The 26,225-nt window shown below is 46.6% G+C and overlaps 1 long non-coding RNA gene across 1 annotated transcript in view; it reads right to left on the bottom strand.

Moving 5' to 3' along the window:
- Positions 1-390: 390 nt before the first annotated feature.
- LOC139080388 (uncharacterized) overlaps positions 391-26,225 on the bottom strand; it is a 47,936-nt gene continuing 22,101 nt past the window's right edge. Inside the window, exons 3-4 of the long non-coding RNA XR_011534874.1 lie at positions 1,012-1,173; positions 391-562 (exon numbers count right to left, since the gene is read on the bottom strand). This is a non-coding gene — a long non-coding RNA (uncharacterized lncRNA). The remainder of the gene's footprint in view (positions 563-1,011; positions 1,174-26,225) is intronic.

Here is a 26,225-nt window from a genome sequence, read left to right as displayed (position 1 = left end):
GATGGGTTTATGCCGTTCTCTTTGGGGAAGGGGCTTTGTCCAAGAGCTCCTCTGGCAGGTGGTGTTCAGGCCACCCGGCCATCTGGAAAGCCAACCAGAGCAGATCCACTGGCGATCTAGAATGAAATCAAAACCCAAGCAAAGGGGATGGTGGTAGCCAAGTGGACAAGCCGATGCCTGTGACTCTTTCCCCAGCACACCCTGACAGGGGGCCCCTGGGACAGCAGGACCAGCTCCAGAGCCCACGTCTGGGGCACTTCTTCGCCTGGCCTGGCAGGGGCAGAACGTCCAGGTGAAAAGTGCCCAGGACCAGCCCCTGAGGCAGGAGAAAGGCAACTGAATTTACAACACTGCACACAGATTGTCCCAAGCCGGCCAAACTCCTCAACCTGTTGTCCTCCAGTTTCACCTCGTTCATTTATTCATTCAACAATAGAGGGGAGCCTGCTTCATGTTTCAGGCTCTGGATCCAAGTGAAGCTGGGCTTGCGCTATAGTTCTCCTGTTTCCTAGCTGTGTGTCCTTGGACAAGTCACACAACCTCTCTCAGTCTGTCTTCTCACCTGTGGCAGAGAGACAATAATAAAATGATCTCAGTGGGTTGTTCTGATGATTAGATGCGACAGAGTATTCTTCCCAGAGCCTGAGCAGGGTGAATACTTGGTAAATGGTAACTTTTGTCGTTATTTTATTATTACGTCTATTATCATTATTATCATTTCAGAACTGTTAGCATGGGGGTAGAGGGCGCTTCTCCTCACTCATGACCATTCCTTCCATGTGGGAGAGGTCCCAGTTCACTCCTGGTTTCTCTCTGTCCCCTCACTCACTGACCCCCAGGGCAGAAAGAGTGATATTTTTATTCCGGGAAGTTTGGAAAAAGAAATGAGGAAGGTGTGGCCCAGACTCTGTCTTCGTCTTTCTCTTGGGAGTGAGCCTGTCTGCAGGGAGCATGTTCAGCTCTGCCCCTCTACCCAGTAAGCTTCACAAGAACCTTCCAGAGACACTGTACCTGGGGGAGGTAAGTCTTTTTAGGCTGGGAGCTCAGGATCAAGAAATCCACCAGTCCACAGATATAAGCCACATTCTCCACTCTATCAGTAACAAAGATGGTACCATATTTGCGTCTCCAGCTGCCAAGTCTTTCATTTCACTTCTCAATCAGTTCACAACTCTACTGAACAAAAGAGATGCTATTTATGGGGTGCCCCTCAAATCCCACCAATTAGAAATAATTATTTGCATACACGTAGCTGAAATTGGACTGCATCAGCTCAATGAAACAGTTCAAAGGGAGCATCAAATTCAAACCCATAGACTTTTTTCTTCCCTGGAATTCTACTGGCATCCCCATCAACATTCCAGATGCTTGATGACCCTGTAATTTCTAACAGAAACTTACAGTTACAGTATATAAAACGCAAAAGTAGGGCTCCTTCGCCCATTTACTGTCCTTAGCCCATTTTCCCCCTGGAGCCAAGGGTAGCAGTTTTCATTGCCACTGCTTATTTTTTGTTTAGGTCTTCCTCCCCTGCTGCATTCCAGATCCTTATCCAGGCCCTGGTGCGGGAAGGACTTCTTTTAGGTGGTTTTTCTTTATGGGCTTCTAGAGCTCAGCTACCTTCGGTCAACTAACAGCGCCTTTGGCTCCCTGGTCATCGGGAGGGTTTCATTTGTGGAGACTGACTCTTGTTTGGGAACGGTGATTGCACGAAGGAGAGAGATGCTGAGATTAAGGAGGCCAGAGCATTCCAGCTCAATAAATCAATCCCCTTTTAATTGAGTCCCTGTCAGTCAACATTCTTCCAGAGACGGGAGGGCAAGGAGCTTGTTGGCGGAGTGATTCCTCACTGCCCTTTGTGCTGATCCGATTGTCAATCAGATTAAGCCACAGCAAGGAGAGGCTGCTGCAGGGGCTACTCCATCTGTTCTTGTCACAAGAAAGTAGCCAAATGGAACATCAATACGCTTGGCTCCGATTCGGAGCTTCTGAGAAATTTCACCTGGGTTTTAATCTCTGTGTAAACAACCAAGTTCTAACCCGGGCCAGTGAAACCGATCAGCTCACATCACATATTTCTAATGCTTTTACGGTAAAGACCATTCAATCATTGGCTCCATTTTCCTAGGAGCCTCCAGTGGTTGTTTGATAATAAAGCTTCTACTTGGCATCTAAACTTATGTTTTTTCATAGGTGTTCTTGACTCTCTTGTTCTTCCAGCAATATACTAACAGGAGGTTTACACCCACAAGATGAATGAAAAGCTCAGCCATGTTATTACTATTAACCAGATTATTCATGAAAACTAAATATTTCAGGATATTGAACAGTGTTTGGTTTTTTGGTTCTGTTTTGCTTTCTTTCTCAAATTTTAACGTACATGAGAATCACTTGGAAGTCTTATGAAAATGTAGATTCTGATTCAGAAGGTCTAGGGAGGGCAAAAATCTGCATTTCTAATCCGCTCCCAGGTGATGCTAATGCTGCTGGTCTATCTACAGACTTTGGGTAGGAAGAGTCTAGAACTAACTTAGACTTTCATCTGGGTAATGTTAAAGTGGTTAACACCGTCTCCTTAGTCCGGGTTCTATAGTCTTGCAGACCTGGACAAGTTGTTAAACCCAACAAGCCTACTTTCCTCATCAGGGTCATGAAAGTACTTAGAACGGTACCTAGCGCAGAGTACGCATTTAACAAACGGCACTGTTTATCAGCATCAGCATCTATGTCAGGGCTGGGCAAACTACGGCCCCCAGCCAAGTCTCTCCTGCCACGTGTTTTTAGAAACTGTTTTATCAGAACACACCCACGCTCGTGTATTTCCACACCATCTATGGCTGCTTTTGCACTACAACGCAAGTGTCGAAAACCGTGTGGAAGACAAAGCCCAGCATATTTACTCACAGAAAAAGTTTGCCCACCTCTGATCTATCTCATTTATTCAACAATAAAAATTTACTGAGCACCTATTGTGTACGAGGTACCAGGCTGGGCCCTGGAGATAATGAAGAGTTTCTTCCTCTGAAAGATCTCAGCAACTAATAAATATTTAATTAATCCTTGTGATATCCCAGACATGCACTTGCCTCCCGTCCCTCATCTTTAAAATGGAGATCATAACAACACCTACTTCAGAGTGTTTGCTGTGTAGACTCAGTGGGTTAAATTCTTAGAACAATGCCTAGAACATATTGTGGACAATAAATACCAGCCATTATCATCATTAACCTTATAGGTGTTTTCATTTAACTTTTACACCAACAAAGGAGTATTACCGTTGCTATTTTATAGATGTAGAAACTGTGAGCACTCGAGATCTTTAGTCTTATTAATCTAAAGCCTCCCTATGCAGTCAGATCACAAACACCACCCCATCATCCTGTCCCACATCCTCTCCCACAATCTGGCCCAGGACAGTCCTCAAATTCGATACAATGATGTTAATAAAAATATCACCAATAGCTAATGCTTACCGATGGCTAGTTACAGGCTCCATGTGGAGTGCATGATCACAATCAATGAAAAGCTATGAGGCAGGCAACTTCTGTTTTTCGCACACACAGATACAAAGTCGTCAAAAGGCATCGCCTCACATCTCATAAGTGATAGAGCCAGGATTCGAACCTAGTCCTGTCTGACTCCAGGATCCACAAAACAACCCCTACACTCTATTGCGAACATCAGACCATGAGTAGCTCGCAATAAACCTTTGAGGAGCCTCACAAATGGCACACGTGATTCCAGTGCCGAGCAACAAACATCGCCCCCCATGAATCAACAAAAACCTTCCCAGGCCTTTGGTTTGCTGGCAACGGGTGAGTCAATCACACAGCTGTCTTGACCTCTGCCCTCAGGAGAACAAACCAGAAACTAAAGGTAGAGGGTGGCCAAAGCCATTCAACAGGCCATGTGACCCAAGGTGGGTTCTGATCCTGGTTGATGAACATACCTCTACCTAGAGCCTTAGTAGTGGGCCTCACGCTGTGAACATGCAATTAATGGGCGCTATACAGGTTATACGTAAGCTTGTATGATGACGAGCTTCGAAATCAAAGAGAAGAGGATTGAAACCACAGCTCAGTCATTACCAGATGTGGTTCCTCAGGCAAGTTCTCATCTTAGGACCTCGGTTCCTCTCCTATACAATGAGGTCCATGACAGTGCCAACTTTGTAGGGTCATGGTGAGGATTAATTGACATAAGGGATGTCTCATGTATACAACCATGGTATGTCCATGTAAGCCCACAGTAAGCGCCATTTATTATTTTCATGACCCCAACACAGCCCTGGCCCCTGGTAGGTCTCTACCAAATGTTACTTCAATTCCCCTCTAATTTCCCTGATGAAAACCTAACTGGAAACATAAGCAACCAGTCCCTCCCATCCTGAATCAAGCCTTGAAATCTTTTTAGTCAATTTTTCCTGTAAGTTCAATTTTATGGCAAGAGAAAGTAGGTCTCCTCTCAAAAAGCATGGATATGTTGTTGCATGTAACACAAGTGCTTGGCTCACCTCTTCTCCATTCTTTTTCATTTAGACATACTCTACTTTCATTGCTGATTGATCTTTATTCAATCAGCAAATCTTTATTGAGCACCTACAATGTGCGTAGCGCAGTTCTCAGGGTTGAGGATACAGAATCACAGCAGACAGCAGGCTCCCCCCATGGAGCTGACGTTCTTGTGAACAAGACACTCAGGTGAACAAGTAAATCACACAACTTCTCATTGTGGTTAGCACTCCGAGGAGAATAAAGCACGACTGTGTGAAAGCAACTGGGGGTGAGCTTTAGGTTGTCTGGTCCTAGAGACTCTGAAGGATGGGGAGAAGCAAGACATGCAAAGATGGGAAGAGCATTCCAGGCCAACTGAATGGCCAGCGCAAAGATAATAGAGTGGGGAAGAACTTGGTCTGTCTCAGAAACACACAGATGTGATGGCGGAGTAGGAGGTGTGTCAATCAGAGAGGGACAGGAGTGAGAGGCAGCAGCCTGGTCTCAGAGTGATGTGGATTAAGGCTGTCCCAGGTAGAGAAGCCCAAGGTGACCTGGCCTACATGCCGATCTATATCACCCGGTGGATTTTTATTGTATGAATTAGGACTGCCCCAGAGAGAGAAGCCCAGGGCATCCTCACCTACATGCCGATCGATATGACCAGATTCGTATCTAAAGTTATACGACTGCACAATAACCAGAACCCATCTGCACTGAAATCATTTAATGACTTTTTACATCACCTTTTCTTTTTCCAGTAAAAATAAGTCACATCCCCGTGCCTTATAAATTTAGCTCTAACCCTCAGCTCAGGGCAGCAGCTCTTCAATGCCCATGGGTCCTGTCCCCATGCAGAAGCTCTTGACTGCCCATGGGTCCTGTCCCCATGCTATTCCATACTATTCTCTAAATAAAAGAGCACTACTGCCAGACCTTGAAAGTCCAAGAAATCTTTCTTTCGACTCTTCGGCTCACCTACCCCATGTCAAGAGGGTCACTGGAGCTATGGGGAGGAGTGAGGATCTTTTTCCAAGTGGAATTAGAAGTCATTTGAGGGTTTAAAGTAGCAGATGGATGCCATCTGATTTTACTTTTAGAGCAATTGCTTTGATTGTATGTAGAGAATGGGCTGGAAGGGGCCAAAGGTAAGCAGGAAGGCCAGTCAGAGGCTCCTGCAGCTGCAGAGGAGAGAAGATGGAGAACAAGAGTGGGAGCAGGGGGAACAGAAGGAAGCAGAGAGATTTGGGATCTATTTTACAAGTCAAGCTGATGTAGGGGAGAAAGACATTTCCTCTACCCTCTCTGGGTTCTTCTGACCAGAGAATGAATTAAATTCACATGAGACCGAATAACAAGAGAAAATTAAACAAACCTTTATAACATGCATATATGGGAGAGGCTCAGGCAAACTGAGCAACTCGCCAAAATGGCTGAAGCCACTACCTTAAATATCATCTTCAGCTAAAGACAAAGGAGGATGTTGGGGGTGGGGGGAGTCGGTTACCGGAGGTTACCAGACAAGTACAGTAAACAAGAGTAAGATTATTACGCAGATTTAAGTCCTTGCCTTCCACATTGATTAAGAGTTTCTAGAGATAACGTCATCCCCACCTTCTTCTCAGTACAGAGAGGGAGACACCTTTACAGATGGAGATTTCCTCTACAAATCTAAATGTCTCTTAACAAAGGGTAAGTAAATTCTACTTTTCAGAGTTTCTTTCCTGTCTGCAGTTTTTAAAAGTAATCAGCCCAAAATAATCCTCATGCCAAAGAGGCATATCTTGGGGTGGCCAATTCCAGTCCCCAACATCGACCTGCCTAGTTAGATGTGATTAAAGAGAGAAAGATAGTCTTTCACTGGCAGCAGTGAAAGATTGGGGATGTTTGCACCAATCTACCTTTTGATCATGACTTTGATCTGGTCCATTACAAGGTTTGTGGACTCTGATCCTGATCTGAGTTAAGAGCATTAGAAAAACTGGCTTTAAAGGTTCAGTGGTCACTGCAAGCAGGAGTGGCCTAAAACGAGACACACTTCTGAAGATATTTGCAGACACCAGTATGCCCAAAATGCCTGGGTGTCACTAAAGACAAGAGCTGGCCAAATAACCTGGTTGTGGCTCCATCCTGGGAAGTTCCTCCTCCCTATAGGCAGCATGAAGCAGTAGAAAGAGCATGGGGATGGCACCCAGAAGGGTCTGTATTTCCACCTGAGAGCTCCTCACTTGCCAGCTGCCCAATGGTGATCCAGTTGCTTAATCTCATTGGGCATCAGGTTCTGATCTGCAAAGTAGGGGCTTACAGAGAAAACACACACATTCTGTCCAGCACATAGTCACTGCTGAGTAAACTCTAACTGTCTAACATCATTGCTCTTACTAACCAGTGATAGGGTTAGCTTTCCTGAAGTTTTTCAGAGCTGACACTCCCTGAGGCAGGTTTCAGAGTAAGAAAAAGTGTCCTGGGCCACCACACCCCTCCTACTTTATCTGCTGTGTTAGTCTGGGTCTTCCAAGAAGTGGTCATCAAGATTAGATTAAACATGCGAAAATTTTATTAGGGGAAGCACTTTCAGGAGAAAATGGGAAGGGAGCCGGGTAAGGCTGGGAGAGCTGTTGGACCGCAGTGCAGGTCTGACCCTGAGTGAAGGAGAGAAGGAAGGACAGGTGATTGGAGGGTCCTCAAGTGCTGAGCCATCTAAGAAAAGTCGGGCAAAGCTGCCAGGGAGTCTTCAAGCCAAAGTTGACCGTCGAGGGAGTCCCATGTCTCCAGGAATCGTCCCTGCCACTCTCAGTTGCTGGCTGGGAGCAATCTTTGGGAGGCATGACTTTGGAACAAACACTGAAAGATTGAAGGGCCCAGCAGCAGAGCCCTCGCTCAACACGCTCCCCGTAGTCAGGGATCTGCGAGAGGCATTCTCATGGATGCTGTGTATGCTGGATCCAAAACCAAGGACTTGAAACCTTTTCTTTTGAAAGCCTTTACTGGTAAAAATTAGAAGTCAAGAAGTAGGTAACAAAGTTAGAGAGTTACAAAATCCTAGAAATCTTACCAAATTCCCATACTCCAGGATCCTGCTCTTGAGGGTCTGATTTCCCCTCTACAGTGCCCTGTAGCATCTCCCCTGCCTTTTGAGCGTCATGGGGTAACTTCTGTTCTTCTCTCCCCACACAATTTGGTCCATAAAATGGGAATTTCCTCAAACACTCGTGGTCACTCAGGAAGCCATCCTCTTCACCCCGTCTCTCATGCCTCCTTGGGACAAGGAGGGGTGGCTCATGTCCTCAGTGATCTGGGCAGAGCTTTTCATCCACTGGGCTGCATTAACTAGAGGTGGGTCTCTGCATGAAAAGGCAGTTTTGGAGCCGACCACTCTCCCCGTGGTGGGGGATGTATGGGGCACGTCATATGCAGCGGATGGGACGAGATTGGTTCCGCAGACCCAATTCACCCCATATGTAGGCACTAGATTCGAGAAAGCAGAAGCAGAAAGTCCAATTTCAGCCTCAGTTCTAAGCCACATTCTCCAATCCAGTTTTGGATAATAAAACAAAGGTGGTATCTGAATCCTTATTGATCACTCATGCCTATTTCCCAGGTTGGTTAGAATCCATGGGGAGGAAGAGGCGTGATTAATCAGCACCTCAAATCTCCAACGAGCCAGGCTGGAGACACTTGGATTATTGAAGGAGGATGATTTCTGCTGACACCACTGTTTGTGTGGTGGAATCCATAGACCCCTCTGGAGCCTCATCTCCAATCTCAACCCCAAGTGCCTTCTGAAGGTCTTTATTATCTGTGCCTGTGATGAGGCTCTTGCAGCCTTTTGTAGCACTTTGCCGTCACTTGCCTCACCTCTCCCCCGGCAGACCTGCAGCCTTGGGAATGCTGGTGAGAAGAAGGTTCCAACATAGCGCCATCTCTTCTCCTCCACCACAAACAGCCTCCTCACCACAGCGCAGTCAGGCATTCACACCCAAGAACTGTAGTTATTCGTTTGTAAAGTTTCCATCCCAACATGGAGATCATCTACCACCCCTCTGATAACTCGTCTTTATTCATGGAAGACTTTGGCACATGGTGCTGAGTCCCTCCTTCTCCCAGGCCCTTCCCCCATCCCAGGTGACTGGCACATGGGTGATCCATCCCTTGACCTTCATCATCACCTACCTCCATGCATTCCTGCGGCCACACCTGGACCTCGGCTTCAGGAGGGACGGCTCCACCTCTGAAATCTTAAAATCAGACAACTCACTTTCTGCCCAAAGCCTCTCATTTCAGAATTTATCCAAGGGTGGTGCACAGACCCCTCGAATGAGAACTTCCTGGGGTGTTTGTTAAACACGCAGATCCCAGGCGCCACCTCAGACCTACTGGTTTAGAATCACTAAGAGGGGTACTCAGAAGTCCGCATTTTCAACAAGCTCCCTCGATGATGCTTATGCACAGTTGAGTTTATGAAGCACTACCTATCAGTCCAGCCCTGGCATTGCTGTCACCACACTGGTCCTTCAAATCCACAGAGCCCTCTGGTCCTTGATTCCTCTGTGTTCACTCTACCTTCCCTTCCTGCCTTCACTTCCTTCCTGTCCAGCATAGACACCAGCCTCCACCACTTCAACCCTCTTGCCCAAATGGGCCAGCTTTGTCCAGCAAAACCCTAGCCCTAGAACAATCCAACTACCTGTCTTTTCCATGGGGGCTCATTGATTCATTTATCCTTTCACTAAAATTTTGCTCAATGCCCAAAGTGCTCTAGTCATTATATCAAGTAATAGCGTTTGCTCTGTTTTTATTAAATCAAAGGTCATCTGCTCCTGAGAAGCTCATGGCCGAGTAGGGGAGGGCCATAAAATGCTAAGTTCAGTAAAAGAAGTAAGCACAGGATGCTATGAATGCATGGAGAAGAGGATCCCAACCCAGTCTGGGGTAGAGAAAGATTACGCAAACCTGCTGGGGGAGATGTCTCTGATGAGTCGTAAAGAATGATGAAAAAGAAGGAGACAGATAAAGAGGAGGAGGCAGGCATTCCAGGCCGAGGGGTCAGCATAAGCAAAGGCAGGGAAGTGAGAACAGCATAGCAGGTGTGGACGTGAAAAGCAAGTCAACGTTGCTGAAGCGTGAAGTTCATGGCATGGAGGGGTGATAAAATTTCCCAAACAAAAACTCAGGATATATGGCCCCAGTGAGGTGGAATGTTCCAAATCAGGAATGTCTCAGAAAATACCAGAGATGATGTCACCAATATACTGAGTAGTTAGGGCTCAATCTACCACCTTTTCTACAAACTCCTGCCCCTTCATGCCCCTCAACTCCTTGCTCAAAACCACAGAGAATAAAATCCACCATGCAAGATTCTTGGGGACCTTTCTCACATCAATCCTAGTAGTATTTAAAACAGTGAAAAATAAAAAATAACCTAACTACCCATCATTACGAGATTGGTTAAATCAATTGTGGTACATTCAAACACACTATGCCATCATATTAGACTTTAATAATAATAACATAAGAAAATCCTCATAACATAAAATTATTTTAAATAAAACAAGCATATTCAGTATATTGAGGGACTTCTATTTTTTTAAAAAAAATAAGTCTACATATGTATGGTAATGTAATATAATATCATCTTAGAACAAATAAATAGAAATAAATGGTTAGATTACAATTTTTTTTCTAGTCTTCGTCCAATCTATTCTTCATGCTATAGTCAGATTGATATTTCTAAAATGCAAATCTTATCCTGCCTAAAACCTTTCAAAGTTCAAACTCCTTTCTCATGGAACCCAAAGGGCAATATCATCTGGCTCCTTTTCAACCCCTGCCCCTTTGCACATACTGCTCCTTCTCCTGAAATGCCCTTCCCCATTCCCCTCACCTGCTTGACTAGCTCTGCTCATCCTTCAAAATGCAACCTAGATGTTACTGACTGTAGGAAGCCCCCCTGGCGACCATCACCCTCACACCCTCAAGCCATATCCGGTACCCGTCCCGTACAGTCCCATCACATTCTGCTTTCCCCATAGCACTTTTCATCTTGTGTTGTACTTGTTGGCTTCTTCGTTTCTACACTTCACCAGAATTTAACCTCCGTGATGGCAGAAACCATGTTTGTCTTGTACACAGAAAAATGTCTCTATTAGTTATCTATTGCTGCATATCAAATTCCCCCAAAATTGGTGGCTTAAAACAGCAAACATTATGGTCTCACACAGTTTCTGAGAATCAGGAAACCAGGAGTATCTTAATGCGTGATTCTAGCTCGGGGTCTCTTGTGAGGTTATAGTCCAGATATTGGCATGGGCTGCAGCCATTCAAGGCTTGGCTGGGGCTGGAGGATCTACTCCAGGACGGGTCACTCACATGGCTGCTGGCAGGAGGCCTCAAGGTTTGTCACCACATGCGTGTCTTCACAAGGTTCCTTGACATGGCAGCTAGCTTCTCCCAGGGAGAGCAAACCAAAATAATAGAAACTCAACACCCATTTTAATCCCCATTTTATATATAAGGAAACACAGAGAAGTCAGGTTATGGGTCCAGGGTCACAAAGCTAGTTGGTGTCAGAGGCATGATTTGAACCAGGCAGCCTGGCTTCAGACCTCTTGCTCTGAATCATTATGCTATACTGTCTCTCTGGGCAATTCAGTATATATTTGCCAGATAAAAGAATCTACTATTTTTTAGGAGCAATATGTAATATATGCTTCCATAAGTTACCTCACTTTTGGTTCATTTGTAATTTATTCCAAGCACTGGACACGTTGACCCCAAGGAAAATCCCAAGATTCTGGAGCATTCATGGCTTGGAAGGAGAAGGGCAGCCACAGTCCTTTGACTTCAGACAGCTGGTCTCATGATCCATTTGCATGAGAAGAGTGGGTTTCTCCGAGAAGGCCACTTGAGTTCAGCTACCTCAGGCCTCTTGAGCCAGCAGGCCCAGCATCTCCGCTGCAGACTAAGGCAGTCTACTCGTCCTTCAGCACCTCCACTCCAGGAGATGAGGCTGGGACCTGAGTGTGCAGGGTGAGGCTGACAGCTGCAGTTTGGGCCCAATGACTTCACTGGAGAACCATTCTCTAGCTGCCCTCCCCAGGCTACAGGAAGCTTGGAGGGAGACGGCCCCACAGTGAAATCACCAGTGAGGCACCAGGCACAATGGCACCCTTGTAGGAGATAGCTTATGATCTCCTGGGTCTAGCAACACTGAGCCAGAATCCCCGCCCCAGCCCAGCCTCACCCAGGTGCAGCCCAGTGCAGCCTGCAGCGTCCGTGAGCTGGTATTAATCTCATCCTCCAAACCAAAGCTTGGAATAAACAAGAAGAAACCAGCAATATTCCCTGTAGGAGAATTTTTCAACCCTCTCCTCAGGTTTAATATCGTAAGAGGAGAACTTGAACATCCTTCTAGTAAATTACTATTCACTCTAATTTGAATATAGGGGTTATTCATATTCCAATGCCCTATATAGACTAAAGGACAATCCTTTATTCTTTTATAAAACCTTTTCCCCACCTTATCCAGAGAGGATTTAGGATTTAGACACACACGACACAGCAAAATGCCATAAATTATGTCAGCGTGAGAGAAATCAAGACTGAAACATTAAATGGAGCCAGGAACGAAGCAAATACAGAAAATGTATACTGTGGAGTCCTCTATACTTGGTGTTGATGGTTGTACTTTGGCTCTGAGATTCCTAGCAACCAAAGTGAAGAAGGAAACCTAAGCAAACACAAAAATCACAGTGTTCAGCACATTTCTTGCTAAAATACTTTGCTTCACTAAAACTTTTTTAAAAATCACAGTGTTCATGAGATTAAAAGCAGCCAATTTCTCAGGAAAAACACAGCTACCAGAAAGAAATTTATTCCAAGATTTATCTTAAAGAGACTATTAAATGAGGTAGGGAATAATATCCTCATAAAAACTCTTGGTGCAGGCCAACAGTATTACTCTAAAAATCAGGGGTTGGCAAACAACAGTCCATGAGCCAAACTTGGCCCTCAGCCTGCTTTTGTAAATAAAGTTTTATTGGAACATAGCTTTGTTCATTTGTTTACATATTGTCTATGACTTCTGCACTACAAACTCAGAGTTTTATAGTTGCAGCCAACACACCCCAAGGGGACTCCACGATGAGTCATGTCCCTCTATAATCTCCTCCCCTTGAGTGTGAGTGGAACCTACGATTTGCTTCTGACCGCTAGACTACAGCAAAAGCGATGGGATGACACTCCCTTTATTGCATTACATTATATGGCAGAAGTGACGGGATGTCACTCTCTTGGTTGTGTTACTTCACGAAGACTGTCTTAGCTGACTGGAGAGAGAGCCCCCTACCAGCCTTGAAGGAGGAAACTGCAATGATGGAGAGAGCCTATGGAGAGGGCCACACGGCGGGGAACCACAGGTGGTCTCAGGAGTTAAGAGCCTCCGTCCTATAGCCACAAGGAACTGAATTCTGCCACAACTGTGTGAACTGGGGTATCATTTCTTCCCCTGCAGATGAGAATGCAGCCCAGCCACCTGGTTAACGGCAGCCTTGTGAGACTCCGACCAGAGGACCCAGTGAAGCCATGCCCGGACCCTGGTCAATTGAAACTGTGGGATAATACATGTGTGTTGCTTAAAGCTGCTAAGGTTGTCATAAATTGTTCCTCAGCATAGAAAACTAATAAACCACAGAGCTCACACAGTCTGAAATATGTACTATCTGGCCCTTTACAGAAAAATTTCGCTAATCCTTGCACTAAAGCACAATTCAGAAAAAATGATTCTATGAGGAGTGTATGAGGTTTTCAAAACACACATCGAGAGAAGTAATAGGAATGTTCAGAGCATTGTTAGCATTGTCGGAGCCATTAACATTGACATAAGGGAGTACATGACACAGCTGAGCAAGGCCTGTGAAGGCAACTAAACCAGTTAGAGGTCTCTGGCGGCAAACCACACAAGTTGACTGTGGCTACTTTATACAGGAAAAGAATATATTTGAAATTCATCAGACAATTCACAGAATCAAAGAAAAGCCTGGTGACTTATCCTCAGAAAAAGGCAGAGACCAGGACAGCTCTAGGGGTCTAAAAAGCAGAAATGACTCAGCAGCAGGACTCTGCCACCAGCATGAATGCACCCTAACTGATGGCTTATATTTTTTTGCACCTCTGAGTTCAAAATTCATAGTCCCCAAGAGAGAGAGGATCTGAGTGACTGAAGAGGGGCAGACACTTTGATTGAACCCACCATGGCTGCTCAAGGGACGGGAGAGATTATTCCCCAAAAGAGATCAGGATGCTGGAGCTGGACGATGGAGGAATGGATGCTGAGCAGCCACACTTGGCTGCAACTGCTGCCAGCTCCATACCTGCGTTCCCTCCGTTCCCTCATTCCCTGGCACTCACCCATCCACCCGTACATAGCCCGGGAGCGTTCTCACCACACTTGTCCTCGCAGAGTGATGTCCACCTGTCTGGAGTGTAAGCTGCATGGGGTAGAGACAACACTCACCTTGTTCACCATGGTAACAGCCGTGCTCAGCAGGTGCCCGGCACATCATGGGTGCTCAAAAAGGATGTGTCAAGTGGATAGACAAAGCAACAAATGAATGAATGCTCAGACACACCAGCGTCTGAACCACTCCACGAAATCTCCATCTGGACAGACCTATATCCTTCCCCGACTCCCTTCCCTGCCCTCTGCAGGAAGCAAGAAGTTCCTTGCTTCTCTCTCTTCCTAGTCCTCTCAGCAGGCCGGCCCATTCCCCTGGCTACAGTTGTCCAGCAGACTAGCTCTTTCCACGACTAGCCCCTGGTAAGCGGTGCTAGGAAAATAAATATCCATGGTACGGATGTTGCTGTATTATTTTTCTCCCTGTAATACCGTCTGTGAAATGCTATAAACATCAGTGCAATAGTTCTTGCTGCCTCAAACCGACGATGGTTTGAAGCTGAGGGACGGAAGGATGGAGGAAGAGGGGAGCGGCTGTTACAGGGGCCCCTTTCAGGAACTTGATGCTTCTGGAGCCTCCAGAAAGTCTGATCCTTGGACCCTTGCACCAGCCAACACTGCACGCAGAGAGCCTTGCTCAGTGAGAAACCAAGCTCCAACAGAGGCATGGACAGCTGTGCCAAACTCAGCTCCATATTCATTCATTCATTCATGTGTTCATTCATCATATATTTACGGAACACTTTGTATTTGCCACACACAATCCTAAGGCGCTGAGAATACAGCAATGAAGCAGCTAGTTATGGTCCTTGCTCACAGAGCTGCAGATTAATGCTAAATACAGACAACCAGCCAGACAGTTAAAGTCCAAGGTGGCAAACGCTAGAGGAGAGGACACCTGCTCTGCTACAGGAGCACAGAAACGGGGGATTTCACTGGACTCAGGTAGCCAAGGAAGGCTTCCTGGAAGATGTGACACTAAAGCTTAGACTCAGAGGAAGAGTACGAGTAAGCACAGACATCCCATATCTCACAATAAACTAATGTGGGATCGGGTACCAATGGCAGATACACACGCTATGCACGTGGCCACTCTCCTTTTCTGCACCATGGCAGACATAGCAAATCAATCTCAGTGCTCTTCACCACCGAGGCAAGACATGGCCTCAGAATCCTTTTTAACACAGAACTCCAGGCAGCCACTACCAATCATTTAGAAGTGGCACTGGCGAGCCAACCAGTGAGCCGTCACTTGGTGCAGGGGAGAGAGGGCTGGACCTACCGTCAGAGGACCAAGGCTGTAGGTGACCCTGGGGGAGCTGCAGCCCATGAGAGCTGCACCAGGGGCTCCCTGTGGAGCCGGGGGTAGGGGAGAAGGCAAGGGGGAGAGGAATTGCTGCTGCCAGACGAGCAGGCTTCAACATCAGTGTCCAAGCACGAGGAGACACGGAGAGGAGGGAAAAGTAACAAGACCAGATGATTGTCAGCGTGCTGGCCTGTGGACAAGGGCTCAGACGAGGGCTGTGATCCTGGAAGAGGGCCTGGGATCCTGCTATTACGCGAGGCTGGATAACAGCAGCTTTAGGGGAAGGTGTGGGTTCAGCATCACAGCACAAAGAAACCACGCCAGACAAGGCCACATGCCAGCTCTACTGCCAGTCCGCTGTGTGGCCTTGAGCTAGTTACTTCCCCTCTCTGAGCCTGAGGTTCCTCACCTGCATAATGATGATACCTACTTACATCATCAGGCTGCCGTGAATACCAATGAAGACAAGAGTTTAACCGTGACATGCTGTGCAAATAGTGTCACCATTATGTACTAGCTGTGGAGCCCTGGGAAAATTCCTTAACCTCTCAGCACCTGAGTTAATTCATCTTAAAAACAGGAGTGATAATACTCACTAACACTTATATTGCATTTTGTACGTGTCAGGCATTGTTCTGAAGAATTTCGTGTGTTAATTCATTTAATCCTCACAAAAACCCTCCAGGGTAGATGCTCTTATTATCCACGGCACAGAGGCACAGAGAGGATAAGCAATTTGTCCAAGGTCACACAGCCAGTACATAGGCAGAGTCAGGATTCATAGGCAGGACGTGTGACTCCAGAGCCTGCATTTATAACCACCCTATGATATAAGTACTTATAGGCCTGTCACGTGGGTCAAGTGGATTAATACACAGAAAGCATTTGAAATGATGAGCACTCAATAATGTTAGCTATTATCAGTATTACTAATGGAAATTAAATAGATATCCTTTATTTTGGGCACAAATCATCATGGGGCTTTTGGCAATTTCTGGAGGTGGGGTATTTTAGGAAGCTTGAAGCATTGGAAGGAAGTGAAGGAAGGTGGGACCGTTCTTCCAAGAAGAGCGCCATCTTGCTGGGCAGGGGGAAGAAAACTGGCAGCTGCCACTCATTCCAAAATGAGCTTGAGGGTCAAGGCTTGACGGGTTGGTTCCCGACCCCAACAGCACATTCAAATCCCCTGGGGAAGGGGAAAGGTGGGGTGGGGGGATGAGCACAAAGGGTGAAGTGGTGCACCTACAACATGACTGACAAACATTAATGTACAATTGAAATTTCACAAGATTGTAACCTATCAATAACTCAATAAAAAAAAAATCCCCTGGGGATGGGATTTTTTAAATGCTGAGGGCCAGACTCCATGCTTGACTTACTGATTATGACTTAGTGATTATGAATTGCAGTAAGGATCGAGAATGACAATTGTTTCAAAGCGCTTGGGGTCTGGGGCCTGGGCCTCATCTCATCTCTGTCTACAGTACAAAGGCGATCCACAATAAGGCCAAGACCAAAGTCCTTTGCCAAAATCCAACCAGGAAGGTAAGGTCCTTAACCAAAGAAAGAAAATTAAGTCTGACAGCCAAAACCCAGCAGCATCGTGTCCATGGGCACGAGGGGTAAAGACACACTAACCACCTTTCTATCTCCTCCATCCAGAAAACGTGCCAAAATGAAGGACGGGAGACAAAGGTGAAGATGCCGCCTGGCTCTGGAAGTGCACGTGTATGCGTGTGTGTGAAGATAGGCTTATGAAAAACAGCATACTCAGGGCAAGACCGTAACCACCAGCTTTGTTGTCCTTTGCTACGTTCTCTAATGAGACTCAGCCCATCACAAATACTAGATCGGCTTTAGGTCTTCAAAACACGCGGCTCAGCAGCCTGCTCCTGCCCCCTCCTCTACATCTCCCCCTCCCTGCCCCAAACTGAAGCTGGTCTCGAAGCCAATAGCACACATGTGCGATGGTGCTGTCTGCCTCCTGATTTCTAGTCACTGCCTCAACTTGGGTGGCAAAGCCTGAACAAGCCAACAAGGACATAGGCAACCATTAAGGTGGACTTTTGTTCCCATGCATGCCCCTCCAACTCTGGAGCAGTCAGAGCAGGTGGGAGGAGTGAGACCGAACCACTCTCCAGGTAAGAAGTAGGCTGCAAGTGCTTGAGCCCTGGACTAGCGCCCTGCCCAGCTCCCCCCGGGCCCAGCATTTCCCATCACAAGACAGGCTTCCCACCCCGCAGTAAAACGATCAGACCCCAGAGGCCCAAGGACGCAGGACCAGTTCCCTCCGGGTTCGGCCCTGCCCCACCTATCTCAGCCCCTTCCAGGGCCTTTTTCACGTCACTTCCAGAAACCACATTAAGCATCAAAAATAGGGAGCAAATTAAGGCAGGGAACTGGTTATAAAGGTGTTGGAAGTTCTGCAAGAGCAAAGGGGAGAAGAGAAGTATTACTTAGGGATCAGGAAGCTTCTGCTAACCTGGGGCTGGAGTCACAATTCACCAAGGCTGTGAAACTGCCAGCAACGCTGCTGAGTCATGGCTGCCTGCAGTCCGGGGCCTCAGGAGCCCACTGCTGCTGCTCTGGGGGCACTGCCAGGAGCAAACAAAAGTGCTTCGCTCATCTCACAGTTTCCCACCGACACAACTCGCCAGCAGAGCCTAACAGGAAGCCAGCTGTTGCAAGGGATTCCAGGAAAAGGAAGTTGCTAGGTTCCAGTGCCTAATATACCGAAGAGAGTATAGAAGTAGGGAACTGAGAGCCAACAGTTATTGCCTAGGTAAGTGCTATCATTACACCCATTTTACAGATGAGGAAACTGAGACAGAGTTCAGACAACTGGTAAGTGGCAAAACCAAGATTCAAACTCAGTTCTATTAAGCTCCAAAGATCCCAAAGACCACGGCTTTAACCCCTCTGCTGCCCTGCCTCTAGCCAAGCCACTTCACATCAATCACCTAGATGATGCCTACATAAGGAACAAAGAGGTTTCTGGGCAGTCGATGGTGAGTTCCGAAAAGGCAGGACCTATGCCCTACGCATTGTATCAGTTAGCATTTGCTGAGTAACAAGTAACTCCAAAACTCAGAAGCTTAAAAAATAAAGATTTATCATTGCTCACGGGCCTACAGGTGAGCTGGGGGGTCCTGCTCTTGTTTGGGTGTAGTCATTGTCTGTGGTCAGCTGCAGTTAGAGGAGAAAGTTCTGCTGATTTAGGCTGGCCTCTCATGTGTTTTGAGAATCAGCTGGCTACTGATCAGTCTAGAACGACTTCAGCTTGGACAAATGAGCTCTTCTCCACACACACTCTCATCCTCTAGCAGATTCGGCCAAGCTTGTCCACGTGGCAGAAAGAGGAGGTGTGCGCACAGTCTCTTGAGGCCTAGGCTCACAACAGGTGCAGCTTCCCTCACTTCCTCATCTTCTATCATCCAAAGCACGTCCCAAGCTCAGCCCAGATTCAAGGATGGGCAAATAGGCTCCACCTCTTGATGGAAGGAGCTGCAAAGGCATTACTGTGGTCTTCACATCTGAGTCCCCTCAAAATTCCTATGTTCAAACCTAACCCCCAAGGTGACGGTATTAGGAGATAGGACCTTTAGGAGCTGCTTAGATCCTGAGGGTGGAGCCTTCGTGAATGGGATTCGTGCTTTTCTAGAAGAGACCCCACAGAGCTCCCTAGCCTCTTCCACCTGTGAACCAGGAGGAGTGACTTGCTAGAGACTGAGTCTGCCAGCACCATGATCTTGGACTTCCCGGCCTCCAGAACAGTGAGAAATAAAGGTTTCTTGTTTACAAGCCACTCAGTTTATTGTATTTTTGTTACAGCAGCCTGAGTGGACTAAGACAGCTATTTTGTACAGGACACAGAAACAGACAGGTCATTGACTGGGATCATAGAAGCAATTGACCAGTCCAGCCCACTGGTGCCCCTCCCACTGCCTCCCACAGGGCCTTGCGCCGGCCGGGAGCCCACTCCCGTGAGGCTGTCAGCTCACGTGGGCAGAGACTTTGTCAGTCTTGCTCTCTGCTCTCTCTCTAACACCTGGCACCCAGCAGGGGCTCGAAGCTTGAACATGTTCATCCATTAAAGCAAACAGCCATGGCAAAGGGTGTTCTCATCTCCTCCCAGGCACAATCCCATGAAAACGCAACCTGTCGCGTCCCTCTCCTCAAATGCAGTCTCCACGAGTACCACATCCAGCAGGGTGGTTCGCAGATGCTTCTAAAGTGATGTGAAAAATTCCTCCAACTTAATGTCACCTCGGACTCCAGGATCCGAAAGACTCTCCCCGCCCTCCAAGACAAGAAAGAAAGTCTCTCCCCACCAGACTCCCCCCTCCTTTTGTTGCTGTGGTGGTAACGTTTGGGGAGAGGAGAGCAAAGCAGACAGCTCTCTCTTCACCTTTCTTTCCATGACATAGAGCGTCTAAGAATGTGCGGTTGCCCCAGCCGGGGGTGACTGACGGCGCACGAGCTGAGCGTGCGGCCGGGATGTCAGCCCCAGCACATGCGGCTCCTCCACCGGGCTGCAGCATCGGCCAGGCAGCAGGGGGGCTGTCGTGTGCATGAAGAGAAAAGGCTCCAGGCTTCCTACCCAGCCGAGAATGTGGCTCAGCTGAGATGTCTCGAGATGGACAAATGTCTGGCCGCAGTCTCTGAATGCACAGACATACGCACAAGCACACACACAACCTGTAATCAGCAATCTGCGGTGTCCCCAGACTTCCCCCTTTCATGCCCTCTTTCTTGATACCAGCCTGTATTCCTTCAGTGGGGTGTCATGCTGACACTTTAGGACCGGTAGGGGCCCCACCTGAAGAACCCACTGGACTCCATTTTGGATACTGAGTTCTTGCATCTTGATTTCTGGTTTTGCCCATCCCTCTACATCCACAGCCAGCTCTGGTTCACCCCCTAAGCTTGATGCTTCTTCCAGTTTCCCCTCCGGACCCGGGTCTCAGCCTCCAGACAGCCTAAGCAGAACCTCATCCCTGGGGCTAAGTTACGTGTTCCACACCAGCCACTCCATCCTCAGCTCGCACTCCACCAGTGCCTCCCATCTAGAAGCAAGACAGACCTCTCCCCACAGTCAAACATTCAGGACCCACCAGTGTGGGCTTCTTAGGGGGCATTCGCACTGTAAAAGACAGACCCCCACCCCCACGGGCCAGGGACCCCAAGGCACTTTTCAGAGGGATGCAAATGTCCTGTATTGCAATTACGCTGGTGGTGACCCAACTGTAAACATTTGTCATAACTCATTGCTGCGTTGGTCCAAAAAGCGTAAATTTACTCTACCTCAATAAATCTGGCTTTAAAACCTTCTTAAAAAGAAGTCTCCAGGGAAGCCGGTCCCATGACCGAGTGGTTAAGTGTGCGCGCTCCACTGCAGGCAGCCCAGTGTTTCGTCGGTTCAAATCCTGGGCGCGGACATGGCACCACTCATTGAGCCACGCTGAGGCGGCGTCCCACATGCAACAACTAGAAGGACCCACAACTAAAAATGCACAACTATGTACCAGGGGGCTTTGGGGAGAAAAAGGAAAAAAATAAAATCTTAAAAAAAAAAAAGTCTCCAGGGTTGGTTCTCTGACTCTTCGACCCGCTGAGGCCAAGGCTCCAGTTTGGTGGGGAGGAGTATTTTAGGATAATGAGTCAGGGTGGTGCTTTAGGAGTGACAACCTGCTTTCAGAAGAGCTCCTCGAGTCTTCCTCTTGCAGCTGCTCTTCTTGGATGCAGTGAGAACCTGGGGAAAAGGTGCTTACCGTCTGCGAGGGTTCATTTCACGTGTCAACTTGACTGGGCTCAGGGACACCCAGAGAGCCGATGAAACACCATTGCTGGCGTATCTGTGAGGGTGTTTCCGGAAGAGATTAGCATTTGATTCGGTAGACTGAGGAAAGAGACCCACCCTCAGCAACGTGGGCGGGCATCATCCAATCCTTTTGGGGGTGCAAATGGAACAAAAAGGTGAAGGCAGAGCAAATTCCGTCTCTCTCTTCTTGAGCTGAACCGTCCATCTTTTCTTGCCCTTGGACACCGGAACTTCTGGTTCTTGGGCCTTCGAATTCCGGAACTTTCGCCAGTGGACGCTCGGTTCTCAGATCTTGGGCCTTGGACCAGTTGTTACTCCATCAGCTCCCCTGTTTCTTGGGCCTTCAGACTCAGGTTGAACTATATCACCAGCTTTCCTGGGTCTCCAGCTTGCAGACAGCAGACTGTGGGACTTCCTGGCCTCTATGACTCATGAACCAATTCCTATAATGAATCTCTTAGCTATAGCTAAATCTATATCAATCTATATCTATCTATTGTCCCATCGGCTCTGTTTCTCTGGAGAGCCCTGACTAACCCACCAATGTGATGGGGTGGAGAGGGAGGCAGGAGGGCACCAAAAATGTTCCTTCCAGCCTGAGATGCTCTGGAGGATCCAGGAGAAGAGAAGTAGAACAGAGAGGAAAGAGAAAAACTAAAGGAGGGGGGCTCCAGACATCCAGGAAAGGGAGATTCAGCATCCCCTAAAACACCATCCGAGAAAAGGAAGAAATGTTTTCGGCTTCCTCTGGACTCTGAGCGTGTCCCGGAGTAACTGTGATGCAAGCTAGCGAGCTAGGGAGGGCTTGGCAGCCGGTGCTGGATGTATGGCAGGGGTGCTGCTTAACCAGAGAGGAGAAAAGTCACACCAAAGGGGGAGACAGGCTTGAGCAGAGGGATCTTTCTGCCACTACTCAAATGCTAATTCTCAGTCGCCCAGGCCTGGCTGCTAGCCCTCAACCAGACGTAACAAACAGCCCCTTGCGAATGGGTCTATCAGCTTCCAGCTCTGCTGGTTCGCTGCAGCAGGGTCTGGGGAGAACTTTCAGTCCCAGGAGGCAGACGACTGGGATGTTTGCAAACTCCTCCCTGGAACCCTTTCCCTCCAGAGAGTGAGAACGGATGGAAAGGTACAAGGCCAAGAAGGAGAGAGGACAGGGAGTGGGCAGGCGGAGCAGGCTGGACGGGACCCAGCCCAGAAGACTACAGGGCGGAGGTCAGCGCTTCCCAGCGGGGCACCGGAAAAGAGTCCTGTGTCTCTGCACGCATACGCCTCTCCCTGTAAATCCTTTCCATGCTTTGTAACAGCCAGTGCGCATCCATCTGTCTTCGTGAATCTTCACAGCCTATAAATACTTAGTGAAAAGGAGAATAAGGAGAAGTCCAGAACTCTGGCAAAATCCTCCTCAGAAATAGAGGCAAGGGCTCCCCTGTACTACATTAATTCTTGCATTTTTCTTTAATTTGGCAACTATGTATTTGACAAAACATACGACAAACATATGAGAAAACATATGTTTTGTCAAATACATAATTGCCAAATTGCTCCAGTGGCCACAATTGCACTTCTGGTTACATACCCATGAGAAATGGGTGCGTATGTCTGCCAGAGGACATGTGGAGGATGTTCACAGCAGCATTATTTGTTATACGCTCCAAACTGGAAACAACCCAGCTGTGTATTCATGGTACAGTGGATAAATAAATTGTGGTATATTCGGACAACAGACTGCAATACAGCAGTGAAAAAGAACTCCTAGGAAGCCAGACATAAGAGCAAAGCCTACAAGGTCATTTATAGGAACCTCAAACAGGCAATACCAGTCTCTGATGGCAACAGTCCAAATAGTAGTTGCCTTTGGGGAGTGCCCAGAGGGGCAGAAGAGAAACTTCTGGGTGTTCATAGTGTTCTGTTTCTTGATTTGGGTGGCCAGTAACATGAAAGCAACTATTTGTAAAAATTTATCAAGCTGTACATTTTAAGTTTGTGAACTTTATGTATATTGTATTTTAGTAAGAAGTACACATGAAATGTGCATCTGTCTCTATCCACCTACATATACATTCATATGTGTGTGTGTGTAGAGAGAGAGAGAGGCATTCACTAGGAACTTAACACTTTAAAAATTGCACGGTCGTGCTCTTATGGAACTTACAAGTGAGTGGAGGGAAATACATTAAGCAAATGATCACCCAAAAGAAAAAACAATAACAAACTGTGGTGAGTGCCGTAAAAGGAAAGTGGGGGAGAGTGTAACACGAGGTCTGGTTTAAACCCAGCATCAGAGAAAGCTTCCCTGAAGAAGTGACACTTCAGCCAACGTCTGCAGAGTGGGTAGAAGTTAGCCGATGTGCCTTCAGGCAGAGGGAGGAGAACTGAAAAGGCTCTGAGCAAGATGGGCTTGGCCCTGTCTGACAGACAGGGGAGAGGACAGCCAGCGAGGAGCGGGGGTACGCAATAAGCCGGGAAATGTGGTACATCAGGGAAGATTCAGCGGACAATGTGAAGGATTCTGGATTTTATTCTTGGAGCAGTTGGGGGCCACTGGATGCTTTTCCACAAAGAGCAACATAATCCTATTTGCCTTTGCTAAAGGTATCTGTCATTGGTGCATAACAAAAATTGCAAAAAACGCAAAAGAATACGCTGGCGATCAGGAAAGAGGCAATCGCAATAGCCCAGGTACGGACTGAGGGGCTGGTGACAGAAACTGGTTTATAGATTTCAGGTATTGGAAATGTAATTTACACCGGCTCTGGTGAAAAAAATTAAAGAGACACTACATTAAATATAAGCAAAACACAACAACAAATAAAAGCTTTAGTGGCTGACAGTAGCGCCCACGTATCCATATACCTCCACACCTCTTGCTTCATCAATATCACATTTAAAGTTAGCTCTAAGGCCTCTTTAAACTCAGAATCTACATATTTTTCTGAATCACTTTTGGCCGTGTGCAGTGAGGTACAACATCGGGCATAGGATCGGTAGGGATCCTAATAGCTGACATTTAAGGAGCACTTGCCATTTGCCAAACATCCTTCTTAGTGTTTGTGTTGAGTGACTCATTTAATCCTCCTGACAACTCTGTAGGGTGTGCTGTTATTATCCTCATGGTAAGCTGAGGACATCGAGGCAGAGAGAAGTGCCCCAAATTCCCTAGCCATTGAAAGGCAAAGCAAAGATTTAAGCCAGGCAGCACAGGGCTAGATCTCATCTTAACAGATAGACTGTAGTTCTTCTCGCGATCAAATCTTTGATCTTGACCTTTTTGGAAACTTTGACTAGTACTGGAGTTTGTTAGCATTTCCAATTTGGCTAAATTAACTGTTCTGTTCTTTCCTTAACTAAAGCATACCCTTATGAAAGTTAACTAGCATCTCTTGAAAGTCAGCCGGAAGCATTTGATGGCTAGATGTTGGGTGCTTGATGTCCTTCATGACACACAAATCCATCACACCAACCACTGTTGGCTCTGAAGAGCCTATGCTGTATTCCAAAATATTTGGCAATTTCAACTGATGTGTGACGCAAGTTCTCGTTTCAATGTTTAATCCTAGGATAACTTTTTTGAAGAAGCTTGATGAAGGGGTCAACATTAAGTAATAGTTAACTCTATAAGGATGTTGAGCTGATGAATAGAGGAAAGTTGCAGGTGTGCTGGAGATGACAGCTCTGTGACAGCCAACTCTAGTGCTGGGCAGCTGACAAGTTTCTTTTGACATCCATTGTAAGATGCACACCCTTTTCAGAAGAAGATAAAACATATGAAATAGCAAATTTCAGTTTGAGGGGAATAAGGTATTTTGGAACTGAATCTCCCTTTTTTCTAGGCAAGAAGTCAGTCTCCCACATGGCAGGAGCCTGCCCCTTTCCCTCTCTAGTCTGACTTTCCTACATCTCATTCTAGACTTCCAAATAGTTCCCCTGTCTCTCTAATCCAAATACACCAACTGTAAGGTAAATGCATTCTAAGTATCTTTGGAAGCCTGTGTAAGGGTGTGGCCTTTGGTATCAGGTAGCATTGTCTCATATTTTATTATTACCATTCATCAGCCTTGTAAGTATGAGCAGGTTACTCTCCATTCAGTTTCTCCTCCAAAAAAAATAGGATAACAGTATCTACCTCTAGGTTTCTTAGGAGGATAAAACAAGAGAGTACATAGAAATAATTTAACATAGAGTCTGGCCCCCAGTCACTTATCAATGAATGTTAAGCTGCTATTATATCATCAATATCATCACCGTAGCAGCAGATCTCTGATCTCTTATTAACCAAGACTCTTAGTCAACTGGTTAAATAGAAAAGTCAGCTCAAGTGAGAAATTAATAATAATAGAAAAGATATATTCCAATGTCTAAATCTACCTTTATTGAGTAGCTTGCAGCAGACCAATGTTTTATGTGAAGAAAAACCAGAAATGCCAATTAAAATACAAAAGTAAATCTGTTTGAAGGCATCAGAGAGTTGCTGATGCAGCCAGTACATGAGAAGATTCTGGAGAGAAGTGAACCCAGAGGAGGTAAGCCAAAATTCTCCTCTTTTTTTCCCCTGGTGACATTTGCAAGGTATCTAGGCAAAAGACAACTGTTAAGGACAGAGATGATGCCGGGAAAGCTTTCAAAAATCTCACAGAGCTGCGGAGATAAAAATTATAGTTCAGGGCTTCCAAGGCAGCCAGGAATTGAGGGACCAAGATCCCTGAGAGAAGAGAGGCATAGAGAAGTGAGCCCAACAGGCTTTACCCTCAAAACACTTGCCCAGAGCAGAAAGTTGAGGCCAAGCAGAAATGTGCTAAAAATTTAACCCTACAATGCCTTGTCTGTTGACTCTTTAGGATTCTAATACTGATGCTGAATAAACAAGGATTTTTGTTTTGCTGGCATTTAAAATTCATTTGTAAAGAGGACGAGAGAAGAAGAGTGCCAGAGTTCATGTTCTTAACTGCTGGGCGACGTGGGCTTGGTGATTTTCGCTTTAACCTTAATGTCTTTAGCATATTTTGGTTGAATCATATATTTTCAGAAATATCTAAGAATCCTGGAGTTTGCCTGAAATAGTACTATACCTAATTTAAAAATTGAATCTATAATTGAAAACCTTCATGAAGAAACCTCCAGGCCCAGATGGATTTACTGATGAATTCTCTA

Source organism: Equus przewalskii, chromosome 29 (genome assembly GCF_037783145.1).
Source record: "Equus przewalskii isolate Varuska chromosome 29, EquPr2, whole genome shotgun sequence".
NCBI lineage: Eukaryota > Metazoa > Chordata > Mammalia > Perissodactyla > Equidae > Equus > Equus przewalskii.
This window is presented reverse-complemented; position numbering and strand designations above follow the sequence as displayed.